This window comes from Leptopilina heterotoma, unplaced genomic scaffold (assembly GCF_015476425.1).
Source record: "Leptopilina heterotoma isolate Lh14 unplaced genomic scaffold, ASM1547642v1 Lhet_384, whole genome shotgun sequence".
Taxonomy (NCBI): Eukaryota; Metazoa; Arthropoda; class Insecta; order Hymenoptera; family Figitidae; genus Leptopilina; species Leptopilina heterotoma.
In genome coordinates this window covers 1007595-1023544 of record NW_025111057.1, presented here as the reverse complement: position 1 = coordinate 1023544, position 15950 = coordinate 1007595, and the positions used below count along the sequence as shown (strand labels likewise).

Genomic DNA, 15950 nt, shown 5'->3' with positions numbered 1-15950 from the left:
CGCGTTTATACCGACGTCGACTCTATTCTGGACTCTCCTTAACACTTGAGCATGACACGTGAGCTGCTTCTTATTTGTTAACTGTATATTAAAAACAAGTACCTCTCCTGAAAAGAAGAGGTAAAGAAATTCAATTCAACACGTGGTCGAATAAAAATCCCAGCAGATGGTTAGTAATTTTAACATTTAAACTAACTATCCAGTGACGAACAAGTTTTAATCGAAAGCGATTCACTTTTTTCAAATCTTCTACAACAGTTTACATGGATTGGTAAATTCCTGCCAAGAAGGAAAAATTTCATCCAATAAGAAGTTATCTTAAAATCCAATATTATGACAGTTGATTCGACCAATTATTCCTATGACCAATCAGAAATGAGTGAATGGAATGGGGAATTCTAGTGAAAGACAAGATGGTTGATAAAAGGGGAATGTAAGCTCAACGTCAAAGTTCAAGATAAATATTGCATATTGGTTTGGAAACAACCTTCGACTTGACACGCAGGTATTTCACACTTACTTAATAAGTGTCAAGAGTGGAAGATTCTTGTATAATATTTCTTTATTTGACTATTTACATCAAGATTTAACTGGTCAGTATTAATTTATTCAAGCCTCGACTTTTTTCCTTTTTTCACTCCATATAATTATGTATTCATCGTGAAAGTATGTAATGCCACTTTTGTTTTTGTTGTTTCAGTCTTTGCCAATTGTTGGCCTATTTTAATAATTAAACCATTTTTCCTTTTTTTTATAAATCTGACCTACTATGCAAAGTCAAAAACTATTCAAAAACTTTTAGAAGTATAAAAAAAATTCAATATGTTGTAAGATTCTTATGCTGAAATCCTGTTTAAATAGAAAAATATTATTTTATTGCAGCAAATGGTAAAGAATAAATGAAAATAATTTAAAAATAGCAAGTGTGTAAATATATTTTTTTAAATATCCATATGTTCAAAGAATGTGAAAATATTTTATAAATTTTTATAATTGTTTTTAACTTTGTTTGATTTAGTTTTATTTAAGAAACAATTTGAAGAAACACAATTATTTTTCGTACATATTTAAAGTGTAGAAAAAGTAGAGAAATAATTTTTTTCTTTTGTAAAAAATAATTGTTTTTAATTATGTTTCATTAAAAATTTTCTTATACGTAAAACAAAAGACCTAATTATGGTAATCTTCTTTCTTTTCTAACGCTTTTTTCTAAGGCCTTTTATTCAAAAATAATTAAAAACGCGGTTTTAACAAAAAGTAAATATTAAATAAAAGAAAAAAACTTTTATGTTTATATTATATGTATATAATATAAACGAATTTTTACATTCTTATCACATGAAAAAGTATTATTATCTTTTTCCTGTTCATAGCGATTTTCTTATTGTCTACTAAATGAACTTATTTATTTTGCTTTTATTTTAATTTTATTTGTTTTCCCTTTGTTGAATATTTATTTCAGTATTATCTACAATTTCTATATTCGAAGCTTTGTATTCGTGACGATTTTTATTTTTCCAAAAGAATAAGGTTATATTTTTATCTGAAATGCATATATTCAAAGTTTTAAGGAAATGTTTTGACGCATGTGTGTATGTCAGAAAATATTATGCTCAAATTATCTCAGACACGCTTTGACTGATTGTTATGAAATTTTTTAGGCTTATTGCAGTTAAAAACATAATCGCTACAAAACAGAAAACTTAAAAACTTAAATATTTAAATGATATATTCACGATACTGACACTTATATAATTTCGTTTTTTCGATTTAAATCTTAAAGGGTGTAAATAAGCAAAATCTGCCTTTGCCCTAAAAAAGCTGAGCAATTCCATGCCAAGTGATCGACGATTTTTCGTCATTGTTAGCAATTTTTTGAAACTTTTTTTCCTTGTAGCTATAAGGATAAGATATGATAAAGTGAAGACGATTTTAAAAATTTCGAAAAAATTTTGAAAATATTCAAATTTGAAAATTTATGTACTAATTTTTTAAAATTAAGGTATTTGTCGCGTAAATTCGTTTTCGACAGAATTTTTTTAAATTTCACATAATTATTCTTTGGATATTTATCTACAAAATAAGGCCTATTAAAATAAAATTGACCGTCTGTAAGTCTCGAAAAATGAAATCAAAGTTTCGATTTTTAACATGTACGATATAGGAAAACCATATGAAAACCACAGATTTTTAATTTTTGCACTTATACTAATCGACAGATTTTTTAGAAAAACTAAAGTTTTATTTATTGAACCAAAATGAACTTTTATAAAAAAAATGAAAATTTTTCACCGTCTTGTTTAAAAGATATTTAACATCAAACTTGAAAAATTATTTTAACATTTACTGTAAATGACAGGTGAATTTGTAAACGTGGCAATAGCGCTTGTTAAATACTACAGCTTGTCTGCTACTTTTGGCGCGAAATTTTAAAGACGGCCATACGCCAAACTTGCGACGTTGCCACGATCGTTTTTCATGCGAGAGGTTATGAATATACTTTGAGAACATCTGTGTGTGAAACTGTACGTCCGCAAAAGTTTTTCGGAAACTCGCATTCATTTAATCGTTTCATAAGTACAGTCAACGGATACAAACTTTTGATAGTGACCAGTCGCGCGACAAATACCTTAAGATAACTCCGGTTGTTTTCAATATTTTTTTTAAGTTTCTCAGTAAAACTAGTACTTTTTAAATAAATTTTTTAGAAAAAAAATTTTTCATTAATTATTAAAAATTTTTCAAAAAAAATTTATTTTTTTTATTTTTTGAAAAACAACCTCTCTCCGATTTTTTTTATTTTTTTTATAGTGATAGCCAAAAGTAATAAGAAATTTTTCGTAAAAGTTTCATAGTGGGATCGCGATAACTTTTCGAGAAATCAACGAAAAAGTCTGACGCGCTCACGAACGTATGTCCAAGAAGTTGGCAACGCCATTTCATTTTTTCTCAACAAAATTTTGATTAAAGTAAAAAACAAAAATTGTGCTACACCTAGCAAACGATAACAAATATTATGCTGAAAAAAAAATTTAAATATTTTCAAAAATTAAAAAAAAAATTTTAATATTTTCAAAAATTAAAAAAAAAATTTCTTTTATACTTCCATTTTTTTGAACATTTTTCACAAATCAAAATTTTGAAAAAATAAAATTTGTGCTGAATTGTGGTCGGCGAGCACAATAAAAAAAGTCTAAAAAACAATGTTTCAAAAAGTTAAATAATTATTTAAAAATAATCATAGGGGAAATTGGGGAATTGTGGGTCACCTCCATTATTTAACAATATTTTAAAGTTTGATCATTGAATTTTTTCATTTTCTTTTGTTTGGCAAAAGTAAATTTTTCATAAGCTTTTTATGACTTTACAGCGCTTTACAATTACTTATAAGTCGTAAGCAACAACCAACTGCAAATTGCATTCGAATATTTATTTTGGGCGTTCATGTTTTTATTGTTTTTACAAGGATTTTTAAGAATTGCCTAGGGGCCGTACACATAATACGTCACGCGGCTAGGGGGAGGGAGGGGGTCTAAGAATTGTGACTAAGTGTGACATGGGGGAGGGGGGGGTGAACTCATGTGTTACGTCACAATCTTTTAAATTCAAAGATTATAAGAAATTATATGTGACAATGTCACTTTTTCTATATAAAACAAGTTAAAAATGCTGTAAACTATTTAATATCTATCACGTACCTGTTTAACATCTATTGGTATATTATTTATAATATGATAAATAATATATTCTCTTAATTTGAATCAGTTGAAAATCATGGTTTTTACTGACAATCAGCAGTGACTGACTTTTTGCTTCTGAATCAGTTAAAAATAACTGAAAAATTATCCACAAAACACCGAAATTTTTCTAAATATTGTATATTAAAGATTTGCTTGCATAATTCGAAAAATTTACTTGCAAAGTTTATTTTAAAATTGTGTAGGGTCAATTGGGGGTAAATGTAAACAGTAGATGTTTCAGCTAAATTTACAAATTTAAAAATAAGTACGACGTCAATATTTTTACCTCAGCTCACCTACAAGATGTTCTGAGTATTGCCAATATTTTATTTTGACAATTGGCAATGCCATAGTGTAAGTTATTTTTTAATGCAAAAATGATTGAAAATCAAAATTTTACTGTTTCAGTATTTTGTCTCGCATTTTCATAAAAATAAATTTAAAAATAAAACAAAAATATGTCATTCTTCCTTATTAATGAACTAACAAAAATTGACTTTGATTTTTGATTTTCGTCAATTTAGTTAATAAATAATTAAGTGTTTACATTTACCCCGAGAATTCGAAAACTCGGGGTAAATGTAAACAGAACTTTAACTACATTTTAAAAGAAAATAATTGAATAAATTTGCTTCTATTTCATAATTTCATTAATTTGGCAATGTAAATATTACATAGAAAAGGAAATTAGGTCCTCTTTGAAAAAAAAATTTAAAAAAAAAAAAAAAAAAAATTTGATCAATTTTTAAAAATATTTTTAGGTTCATTCGCCATTTTGAAAATTTAAAATTTGACTTTAAATTCGTATTCAGCGACCTCAAAAACCCCCGAGTAGCCAGATTCAAGCAAATTTGATCAATTTTTAAAAATATTATTTTTAGGTTCATCCGCCATATTGGATCCACCATTTTGAAATTTAAAAATTCGATTTTAGATTCTTATTCAGCAACCTTGAAAACTTCTTTTTACCAAGTTGAATGAAAATCTATTAAAATTTGTTCAAGTTATTCAAGTTTTTACATTACTAATTTTGTAATGGTTGATTGTTTATTTATATGATACATTATCAGTCAACTGGTTGATTTACTATACATCTACGAAGAATTTTTTTCCAGTTTTTCCATCCCTTAAAACAGTAGTATACTTGAAATAACTTGTTTCTTAAACCTCGCTTAACTACAGTGGTGTTTACATTTACCCCGAATTTTAGGAAAATTTCAAAATCTCGGGGTGAATGTAAACAGTCAGTCTTAGGCGATTCAGGTGCATCAATATTTTTTTGTACCTCATAAAATTTTTCTAGGTAACACTAGCAACAAGTTCATGCAAAAGAAATTCGTCCGTTTTACCTAACAAAAAAAACTAAGTTTTTTGGTGAAAGATACATATTCCGTTTACATTTGCCCTAATTGACCCTAAAGATTTAAATTTCTCACTCCAATAAATGTCTATCGTCAAATTTTCTTAAAAATATAGCTTGAAAGTTCACTGAACATTTGAATTACATTTTCGACTATTATACTTTCGTGAAAATTTTCCTGAAAATTTAAGTTAAATTTTCAGGAAAGTTTCGCACTAAACACTTATTGAAGTGGGATATTTAAATCTTTACACAATCTTCACTAAACTTTGCATTTAAATATTTCGAAGCTTGCGAGTAAATCTTTAATAAATTGTTAGAACAGTTTCGGTGCTATGTAGGTAGTTAAACGTGACTAATTTGAATTAATAAAAAAAAATTGTATTGAAACATCAATTATTTTTAACTAATTGTCAGAAAAAATATTACTATTTGAATTAGTGTCTGATTTTTTGCTTTTAAATCAGTTATTTTTAACTGATTCAATAATTTAGAGTGTATAGGATATAATATATAATGTCCAATGTATAAAATTTACAGTGAAATTTACGTGTGTGACGTGACGTAGGGGGAGGGGGGGTTCAAGATTTGTGACGAAGTGTGACATACTTTGGTTTTTTTTTTAATTTTTAATGAAGTTTTTTAACAAATTGAGGCCTTGGATCCAATAACTCGCCCGACGCTCGGAGGAACGCGCAACTGCCAGTCAGTGAGCAGTGAGCGCCTCTGGGCCACTCACTGCTACCCGACTGGTAGCAGTGGCCTCAATTGTAATATTTTTAAGACAGTTTCACAAAATTTCAATTAATTAAATAATTTTTTAATAAAATTGTTTTAAAAATTCAATTATCTTTAAACAATTTAATTAAAATTTACAATTTTTTCAGAATTTTATATAAAATTATTTAATAGGGGAAGTGCGCCGGTTGTGGGCACCCCTACGTAAACTTCGACGGCAAGCAGACTTTACTGATCTAAGTATTGCAAGTCGTGTTCGTTGACAATACGGACTTTTCGTATTGATAACGAAACAAATATATGCATTTGTGTAATAGCTGTGAGCATAATAAAGAAAATTTGCATTAAATAAATAAAAAAGTAATTTTGTATTGTTTTCGAAGAGCAACATATGGGTGTAGATTCGTTCAGAAAAAAAGGGTTTAATTTTTTTTTTGCAGTGTTGTTATTATATTTTGTGATTTACCTTCGTGTTTAACCAAAATCCTGCATCACAAAATGTGTTGGTCTTTTTAAAAAATGACTGTCATTCCCGGTTGTGGGCACCTTTATGTTAAGGAGGCTCTACCATCTGACAATGATGAGGACTACTGTCTCATCTGTCTAAACTTTCTGCCAAGGAAAGTGACAGCCGCAAACTCCATTAAATGCGATGAATATAGTCGTTCAGTGCATTAGAAGTGCGTTATGTTATGAGTACTAGCTACTTCACATGCAAGCATTATGCTTTTGTTAGCTATGAGCATAGTGTGAAAACGTGTCATCATTTTTGTTCTTTATCCCAGCAAATTCTCTTAAAATAAAGAAACTTTCATTTCTTCTTTATTTGTGTTGGTTTCCTTTAATATTTTTCCATTTTTAGCGGATTTTTCAAGGGTGCCCACAACCGGGTACAAAATTTTTTTTGTCAAAAAATTCCCATTTCACTAAATTTCTAATAAAACTTTTTTATTTAAAGGAATCAATTTAATTCCTTCACTGACAGTCACCTTAGACCTCTAGCTTTAAATTCGTACACATATATTTGTATAATATGCACATGGACAAATGTTATGAGGCAAAAACAAAAGGGTGCCCACAACCGGAACACTTCCCTTACTTGAATAAGTTTTAAAATAAGTATTGAATCATCAAATTGGGAAGGTATCAATTTTGCTGTATACAGGAAAAGTGCACATGAAAAAACTGCACACATGAAAATTTAAAAAATAAAATCATTAAATTAAATAACTGACAAATTTAAACTGACCACGAGAAAACCGCACACTATTAGAAATTACAAATTTTAATGAAGAATTAAAATTATTTTCAACTGTATACAAGGGTATCCGGACAAGAAGTCCAAAACAAAAAATCCAAAAAAATAAAAATAAAAAAGTTTCACTTTGAACTTATTTTTTGGTTTTTTGTCCTGATCAAAAAGTCCAAAGGAATTAAAAATCCAATAAAAAATTTGAGATATAAAAATTTAAATGGTTGTCTTGAATGAAATTGTCCTTTTTTGAGTTGCTCATTTTGATGACTGTGAACCGAAAGTAGATAATTTAATGATTTTATTTTTTAAATACAGTTTACTCGTATGCATTTTAACTTATGCAGTTTTCCTATATACATTTGAATTGTGGGAATTTAATACTGCCTAAACAAATTGTACTATTTTTATGAAAATTTCATAAAATCTCAATTTATTTTTTTTTATTTTTTAATAAAATTATTTTAAAAATTCAAATCTTTTAACAATTGAATTCAAATTTACAATTTTATCAGAATTTTAAATAACATTATTTAAAACTTGTATTAATTTTAAGAAGATTTCAATTAATGTGTTTATTTTTCAATAAAATTTATTTTAAAAATTCAAGTATCTTTGAACAACAGATTTAAAATTTCTTTGAAATAAAATTGATTTGACTTTTCCCTTAATTTCTCTGACTTATGGTTCATAAAATTTATTTTTCTGGCAACAAGAATTACACTATCTGTCACTTTTCAAAACACTTTTTAGGTTAGGGTACGTTAACCGACTGTTAACACACGTTAACTGACCTCTTGTGGCCGGTTAGAGTTAACATCGGTTAAATCGAGATAACGTTCCGTTAAAAGTTGGTGAAACGCAAGTAGAAATTTGACGGTTCGTTAATGTCTTAATCGAGGTTGGTGGAACCGGGCATAAGTATTTTAACTTATATCTATAGTTCTCTGGATTGTAAAATGGTGTTGTAGACCCACTTTTTAATTGTTATAAACAAATTATATAAACAAATAGACATTTAAGACGATGGCTTTCAAAAAGCTTAAAGAAACTCGTTACTCGGGGGTTTTTGGGGTCGCTGATTACGAATATGACGTAACTTTTTCAAAATTCAAAATGGCGGACGACTTTTCTAAAAATCGCTCAGATTCGCCTGAAACTAGTTACTCGGGGGTTTTCGGGGTCGCTGATTACGAATATAACTTCACTTTTTCAAAATTCAAAATGGCGGATCCAATATGGCGGACAATTTTTTTTTTTAAATTTTTGGATTCATGAAAAATAACAAAAAAATTTTTAATTAATTTAAATTTAAGTAATTAAATAATTTTTTAATACATTATTTTAATTTATTTACTAGTTTATTATTTAAAAATTAAATTAAGTCCTTCGTTTTTTGTTATTTATTAATTAATAAATTATTTAATATAACTTAATAAAATTAATGATGAAAGTTTTATTTTATTTAAGTAATTGCAACATCCGCTAATATTAACTATTAATTTTATTGTTGTTATTGTTATTATTATTATTTAATAAATTAATAATATGAATAATAATAATAATACTAAATAATTTACGGATGGACATATGCAATTCTTACTTATTTCTCGTAATGAATTATTTTTAAAAATTCGCGCGGTTTTCATTATAATTTCTTTTGCTACCGCTAGGTGTCGATGTTTTAGTTTCGAGAATCTCTCCTAATAATGACATAAGTTGAGGAATATATAAGTACGAGAAACCGTATATCTAGAAACTGTACAAAATGTATGTCCTTTTTGAAGGTAAGTGCTATACTCTTTATCTGACGATTCTCATTAAAATTAGTTTCTTTCAAAACTAAATGAGATCAGTCTTGATAAAGAAGCTATCGAATTGTTAGATCTTTCTATTAATAAAGAATGAATTCTAACACAAAAAAAGTAATTAGCTTTCAATCAGCCCTTTTCAGGGCTACAAAAATTGCATTGTCTTTAATGAGATTTTTTCAGTTATTTGATTGACTGTTCTCGCCATTTTCAATTTTGAACATCTGCTTTTAGATTCTTAATCAGCAACCCTGAAAACACCCAAATAATGAGTTTTAGGCGAATCTGAGCGATTTTTAGAAAAGTCGTCCGCCATATTGGATTCGACATTTTTAATTTTGAAAAAGTGACGTCATATTTGTAATCAGCAACCACGAAAACCCCCGAGTAACGAGTTTCAGGCGAATCTGATCGATTTTTAGAAAAGTCGTCCGCCATATTGGATCCTCCATTTTGAATTTTGAAAAAGTGATGTCATTTTGGTAATCAGCGACCCCGAAAACCCCAGAGTCATTAGTTTTAGGCGAATCTGGGCGATTTTTAGAAAAGTCGTCCGCCATATTGGATCCGCCATTTTGAATTTTGAAAAAGTGACGTCATATTCGTAATCAGCGACCCCAAAAACCCCCGAGTAACGAGTTTCATTAAGCTTTTTGAAAGCCATCGTCTAAAATGTCTATTTGTTTATATAATTTGTTTATAACAATTAAAAAATGGGTCTACAACACCATTTTACAATCCAGAGAACTATAGGTATAAGTTAAAATACTTAGCGTTAAAAAAATACCCATATTTTCGAGATAATAATAAATATGTAAAAAAAGTGCGTTTTTTTCAATTGTTTATACAAATTTAAATAATTATGCAAATTGAAAATCAAAAATCTGGCTCGAGCGATCTCTTAGCAATTTAATTAAGATTATTTAGAAAAAAGAAAATCTAAAATCGGTTAAGATTTGTAGACTCTAAGTTATTTTGAACCATACTTTTCAATTTCAAACCACTGTGCAGGTGACCGAATTCATTTCAAATCAGGCAGGCTAAATGTGTTAGGTTGTGAAACTCATTTTCACCTTTAAAATATTGTTTTACAAAGAATTTTAGACGACACGTATTTTTTTATTTTGCTAAAAAAAATTTATAAGGGTTTGAAGTTTGAAAAACGGAAACTTCTTTTCTTGAAAACTTGGGGGAAAAAATGTTTAAAGTGTTGTAACCTTTGAAGTATAATTAGGATAATTTACTGTTTCTTTTTGCATCTAAAAGGGTATTTGCTCGTCTTTCCAAATCCGTTGGAAAATTTAAAAAATATTAAAAAATAACAAAATGGCGACCATTATTAAAAAAAACTTTAAATTGAATTTATTCAAAAACCCCACCTTTTTTTTTTGCTTAAAATTTTTTTGGGAATTGTGTTCATAGGGAAGAATATTTTCCATAAGAATTTAAGTTGTGCCCGATTCTGGTACAAGAGAAAAAAAAAATTTTAATTTTTTTAAAGAAAAACATCATTTTTCTAAAAAAAACATTAGATATTCAAAAATTTCTTAAATAAAAATTGTTCCCCTCTAAAAAACGTCTTTTTTTTATAGGAATATGTAAATAATTAATAAACTTTGCTGCCACAAAGGTTCAAATTGTTGACATTTTGTTTATTTAATCAAGTAATAGCGAATATAAATTTTAGGAAATTTAAAAATCATTTGTGACGCGCAGCCAAGAAATGTACCTAAGAAGCAAAATTATAGGTTATGTTTGTTTTACATTTATCTCGTTTAAAAGTTCCTTTTTAATTATTTTAATTTAAAACTTTCGTACACGGAAAAAATTAATTTAGTACATTTTACGAAACTAATTTTGGAATAGCGGATACGGAGAGGAGTTTAGTATAAGATAAAACAGAATCAATAGTAATATATGATGACTGCGTTTCTCGAAAACTCAAAAAAAAATTCTATGGAATTCACAAATGATCGGTTGGACGTTCTAATTCAAGAGTTTTGTAAAATGTTTAGCCTGAAGCGCATGCGCCACGGAAAAAAATATTCACGGAGAAAAAAGCGAATAAAGCAGAAAAAAGAATTTCTTAATGTACCAATGAGCTCTCAAGACCATTTTTTCTCGTCTTCTATAGGAGATAGATGATTGGTTCGACACATGTGACTGCCCTCTACAACGCAATGGTTCGCTTGGATTGGCTTATTTTATTCTGACACTAACTTAACGGAAATACGCATACATATAAACGAATTCTGACGCAACGCACATACAATATAACTCGCACTTGTAGATGATAGAATTGAGTTTCTTTATATACTAACTAAGGAGATTAAAACTGCGCTTGTGAGAAATGTCAATATACTGAATATTAATTTTTAAAAAAATCATTTTTTTAAAAGTTATACAAAATATTTTATGGTTTTTAAAATAACATTTTTTGATTATAATTAGTTATAAAATCTCTATAAAATTTTTCAATTTTTAGAAAATAATTTTATTCTTAATTTTAAATTATAAATAAATTGACAAAAAATTTTCAAAATTAAATTCAAACTCAAAAAATGTTTATATTAAATTGTCTAAAATTTGAAGTAATAACAGTTAAAACTTGAGAAATTAATATATATATATTGTCATCGGTAAATATTATGATAAACTATAAAATTTATTGGACTGTAAATTAAAAGAAATTAATAATAATTAAAAGTTTGGATTACAAAAGCACATAAAAAATGTTACGAATTTGGAACAATGAAATGTGAAATACGTAAAAGAAAACAATTATCCAAATGTTACCGGCAGGTAAAGCAGTTCTCTTTTTCCTTCCACATATTATATCTATATACAGCAGACAAGTTAATACCGACGCGACGAGACAAGCTTCAACATATCTATTTATAACGCGACTTTTGGTACACCCCGTATAGAATTTTACGAAACTTTGTGTTCGAGAATTCACGATAGACAGCGAAGTGGAAACTCAAACCACGCGTTTTTAGATTGCACGAAACATTTTTACCATTTTCTGATAAAATGTTCACCAGAAAATACGAAACATTTCTACATTCAAGCTTGTTTTATAAATTACAACACTGGTTGCAGTTTCTCGACAATTGTTCTGCTTAAAGTAGTGAAAGTTTCTGGGTTTTTGAAAAACTTCGTCTAGGAATCTTAAATATCCGCTAGTGCGAAATTAGTTTCGTAAAATCTGCTGAACTTATTTTTTCCGTGTACTGTCAAATCTCCATAATAATAAATTCTTATTTAAATTTATGTTTTCCATTATAATGCGGTAAGTCGTCTGCTATCTTTTTTTATGTCTTATGTTGGAAATGCCTATAATGCTAAGAATATTTTCCTATATTTCTTTTGTAGTCCTGATGAGCCATGTTCTATGGCGAAAATGCATTTGAGAATAAATATTAAATTTATACACTAAAAAACTACATCTTCTTGGACCAAAGGCCACAAAATTATCCACTTTATTATTTATAAAATTAAGGTCCTTTAAAAAAACTTCAATTATTTAAGGAGGATGGTGACTGTCTTTTCGGGGCAGGCGGCGAGAGGGGAATTCACATGCTTTTATATGGGATTAAAACTGCAAATACCAACTGTTTTAATATATATTTTATAAGTGAAATATGCAATACTTAATATATTAGACATAAAAAATAGTATTTTTAATAATTCCAATTCATTATTCTTAAAAAACATTTTAAAAAATAATTATTTAATTACGTAAAAAAAATTTTGTAAAAAAATTTTATGAGCATGGAGATCGTGACAACAGCGCATTCCATATGCATGCTAGAAACAGTGTTGGTAACACTGAATAAGATTTCATTCGTATATGTTTACATTATACGACCACGAAGTAGTATAAGGAGACTTGACGGGCTGAAAAACATGGCCCCAAAACAAGGCGAAGCCTATCTCAAGTTTTCCGGTGTCCGACTGTTCAGCGCGACCTCCTCGGGAAAATTTACAACTAAGTGGTATATGTGGTTCGCCTGCTACCAATTTCAAATTAAAGAGCGCCCGTTAGAAATGTCAAAGATTGACTTTATTTATTCCAATTTTATAAACGAAATAAATTCTTTGTTTCTTGTCATATGATACCACTTATCAGAAGGTAATTGTGATTTATTAAATTTGATCTTACACTCTTCAAATGTAAGTTTTTCCATCGAATATTCCATGATTCTTTGTTTTTCTTTTTAATAATTAATAATATCTAAAAACAAAAATTATTTATGTATTTCCGTGTCTGTGAAAATCAATTACATAAATATAACCTAAAACAATAAACGTAAATACAGTCAAAAAAACATGATCTCTTTAAAAAATAATGCTGAATATTATTTGTAAAGAAAGTAAGCTTTCATACGTACTGTCAAATAGTCTTATTTTGCTCCCATAATTAAATAATAAGTAATTATTTAAATTATTATTTATGTCATTCAAATGTAAACACTTCACAGTGCTTTAAAAGCAGACGTCACTATTTAGTTGTAAATTTTCCCGAGGAGGTCGCGCGGAACAGTCGAACACCGGAAAACTTGAGATAGGCTTCGCCTTGTTTTGGGGCCATGTTTTTTTGAACTTTACATGGGCGTTAAGTCTCCTTATACTACTTCGTGTATACGACGTTGCCACGTTTCTGTGTATTATGTTAGAGAGGTTAGAAAATCTGTAATTTTACGCCAGTTTTAATGTTATTTCTAAAAATCAAGACAGTCGGTTTACTCAATTATTTTTTTAAATTATTCCAAAAGTATTAAACTTTAAAAGAGTATGATTTTTAAAAAAAGTTTAACTTTTTGACACAAGTTATTATCAAAATAGTGCACTTCACATAACACTCCCCATAAGAGCCCATATAAAAACATGCAATTTCAACAATTAAATTCTCAAAAACGGGACAGTAAAAAATTTTAAAAAAAATTGTTCTATAATTTAGACATTCTTAACAACGAGTTTTTCCAAATTTCAAAAAATTCTTAACATTTTTATTTGAGTCACCATCCTCCTTAATTTAAAACTTTGTTTTTATTGAATATTTTCAATGTAATGAAAATTGATCATCGATAATTTGTAATAGTGATTGATTCTCTTTCTATATTTTTACTCAAAAAATTGTAAACATAACCTAAATTTTTTTGATTCTTAGGAAGCTTTCTTGGTAACGCGTCATATACAGTACGAAAACCTACCACGTCAGTCATATCCCATGAGTGGGAGTGAGACAGACTTATGCGATTCCCATACTTTCCTATGACTGACGGATAGCTTTTCTTACTACTATTTTTGAAAAAAAATGGTATGGTTAAATTATTCTAGTATGGGAGTGTCATTATTATTTTTTTAACTTTAAAAAAATAATAAATTCTCATACAAAATTAATACAACTATACCTTTTGCTTTTTCAAAAAGAATATATGATTCTTCAATTTTCTAACATATATTACTCGCTAATACTTGGTAGATCAAACAATATGTCAACAATTTTAACCTTTGTGACAGCACAGATTATTATAATTATTTACATGTCTCTATAGAAACAAACAAGTTTTTCGAACTGATTCATGAAAAAGTCGTTCAATGATATTAAGAAAGCAATAAATGAGAACATATAATCATTTTTTTGCAAAATTCATTGAAACAAGGCAAGATATAGATAAAACCCTATTGAAAATCCCCATATGGGAAACCACATGGGATCCTATGTCAAAAACCATGTAAAACCCTACTTTCATGAAGGAAACCACGTGGTTTACCATGTGGTTTCCCATGTCAAACCATATGGGAAATTGAGACAGGATTTTAGTTAGGAATAGACATGGGGAATTTGAACAGCTCATCTATGCATAAAACCATATCAAATCCCACATGTTTTTCCCAGTCAAATCCTAAACCAAATCCCATGTGAAAAACATTATCCACCTTATTGAATATCCCTACATGGGAATCCACTTGGGATTTTACAAGGGATTTCACATAGGATTTTATATGGGAATTGACATAGCATTTCATGCAAGATTTCACCTAGGATTTAATGAGATATCACATAGTATTTTATTAAAGATCCAATGAAGAAATTTTCAAAGGATTAAAAATTATTTAATAAAAAATTAAATAATAAATAGTATTAGTGTTACAAGTCATCAAAAAAGTAAAAAAACGATCATTTGAAACACGTCCTCTCTGCTACAGGTTCTCAGCTTTTATATACTTCCAAAATCGTCTCAACAGCGAGAGAAGTCACTTTCGCCACCTAGCGGTGAAAGTATAGGAGCGACAGTAATCTTTAACATTACTAAGGAAACCATGTGGAATACCACGTAGGATTCCATGTGGTTTCCTACGTGGGGATTTACATGGGATTTTACTTAGGAATTTAAGTAGAAATAAATTCCCAAATGAATTCCTAAGTAAAATCCCGTGTAAATCCCCACGTAGGAAACCACATGGAATCCTACGTGGTATTCCACATGGTTTCCTTAGTAATGTTAAAGATTACTGTCGCTCCTATACTTTCACCGCTAGGTGGCGAAAGTGACTTCTCTCGCTGTTGAGACGATTCTGGAAGTATATAAAAGCTGAGAACCTGTAGCAGAGAGGACGTGTTTCAAATGATCGTTTTTTTACTTTTTTGATGACTTGTAACACTAATACTATTTATTATTTAATTTTTTATTAAATAATTTTTAATCCTTTGAAAATTTCTTCATTGGATCTTTAATAAAATACTATGTGATATCTCATTAAATCCTAGGTGAAATCTTGCATGAAATGCTATGTCAATTCCCATATAAAATCCTATGTGAAATCCCTTGTAAAATCCCAAGTGGATTCCCATGTAGGGATATTCAATAAGGCGGATAATGTTTTTCACATGGGATTTGGTTTAGGATTTGACATGGGAAAATCATTATAAATAAATGATACTGTTTTTCATTTGGGGATTGACTTGGGAAAATAATTATAAATAAATGATACTGTTTTTCTCATGAAATTCGGTTTAGGATTTGACTGGGAAAAACATG

At 28.5% G+C, this 15950-nt stretch overlaps 1 protein-coding gene and 1 long non-coding RNA gene across 4 annotated transcripts in view; one reads left to right on the top strand and one right to left on the bottom strand.

Annotated features, from left to right (window-relative positions):
• The first annotated feature begins 289 nt into the window (after positions 1–289).
• The window catches only part of LOC122505993 (small integral membrane protein 14), a 39991-nt gene continuing 24330 nt past the window's right edge, over positions 290–15950 (top strand). Inside the window, exon 1 of one of the 3 annotated variants that reach the window (XM_043617929.1) lies at positions 290–593. The gene's annotated coding sequence lies outside the window, so the exon portion shown is untranslated. The remainder of the gene's footprint in view (positions 594–15950) is intronic. The other 2 variants (XM_043617928.1, XM_043617927.1) reach the window with 2 other exon arrangements.
• LOC122505997 lies at positions 12431–13921 on the bottom strand. Its single transcript, XR_006301965.1, has 2 exons — positions 13296–13921; positions 12431–13138 (listed from the first exon to the last, which is right to left on the bottom strand). It is a non-coding gene; the product is annotated as an uncharacterized LOC122505997 (long non-coding RNA).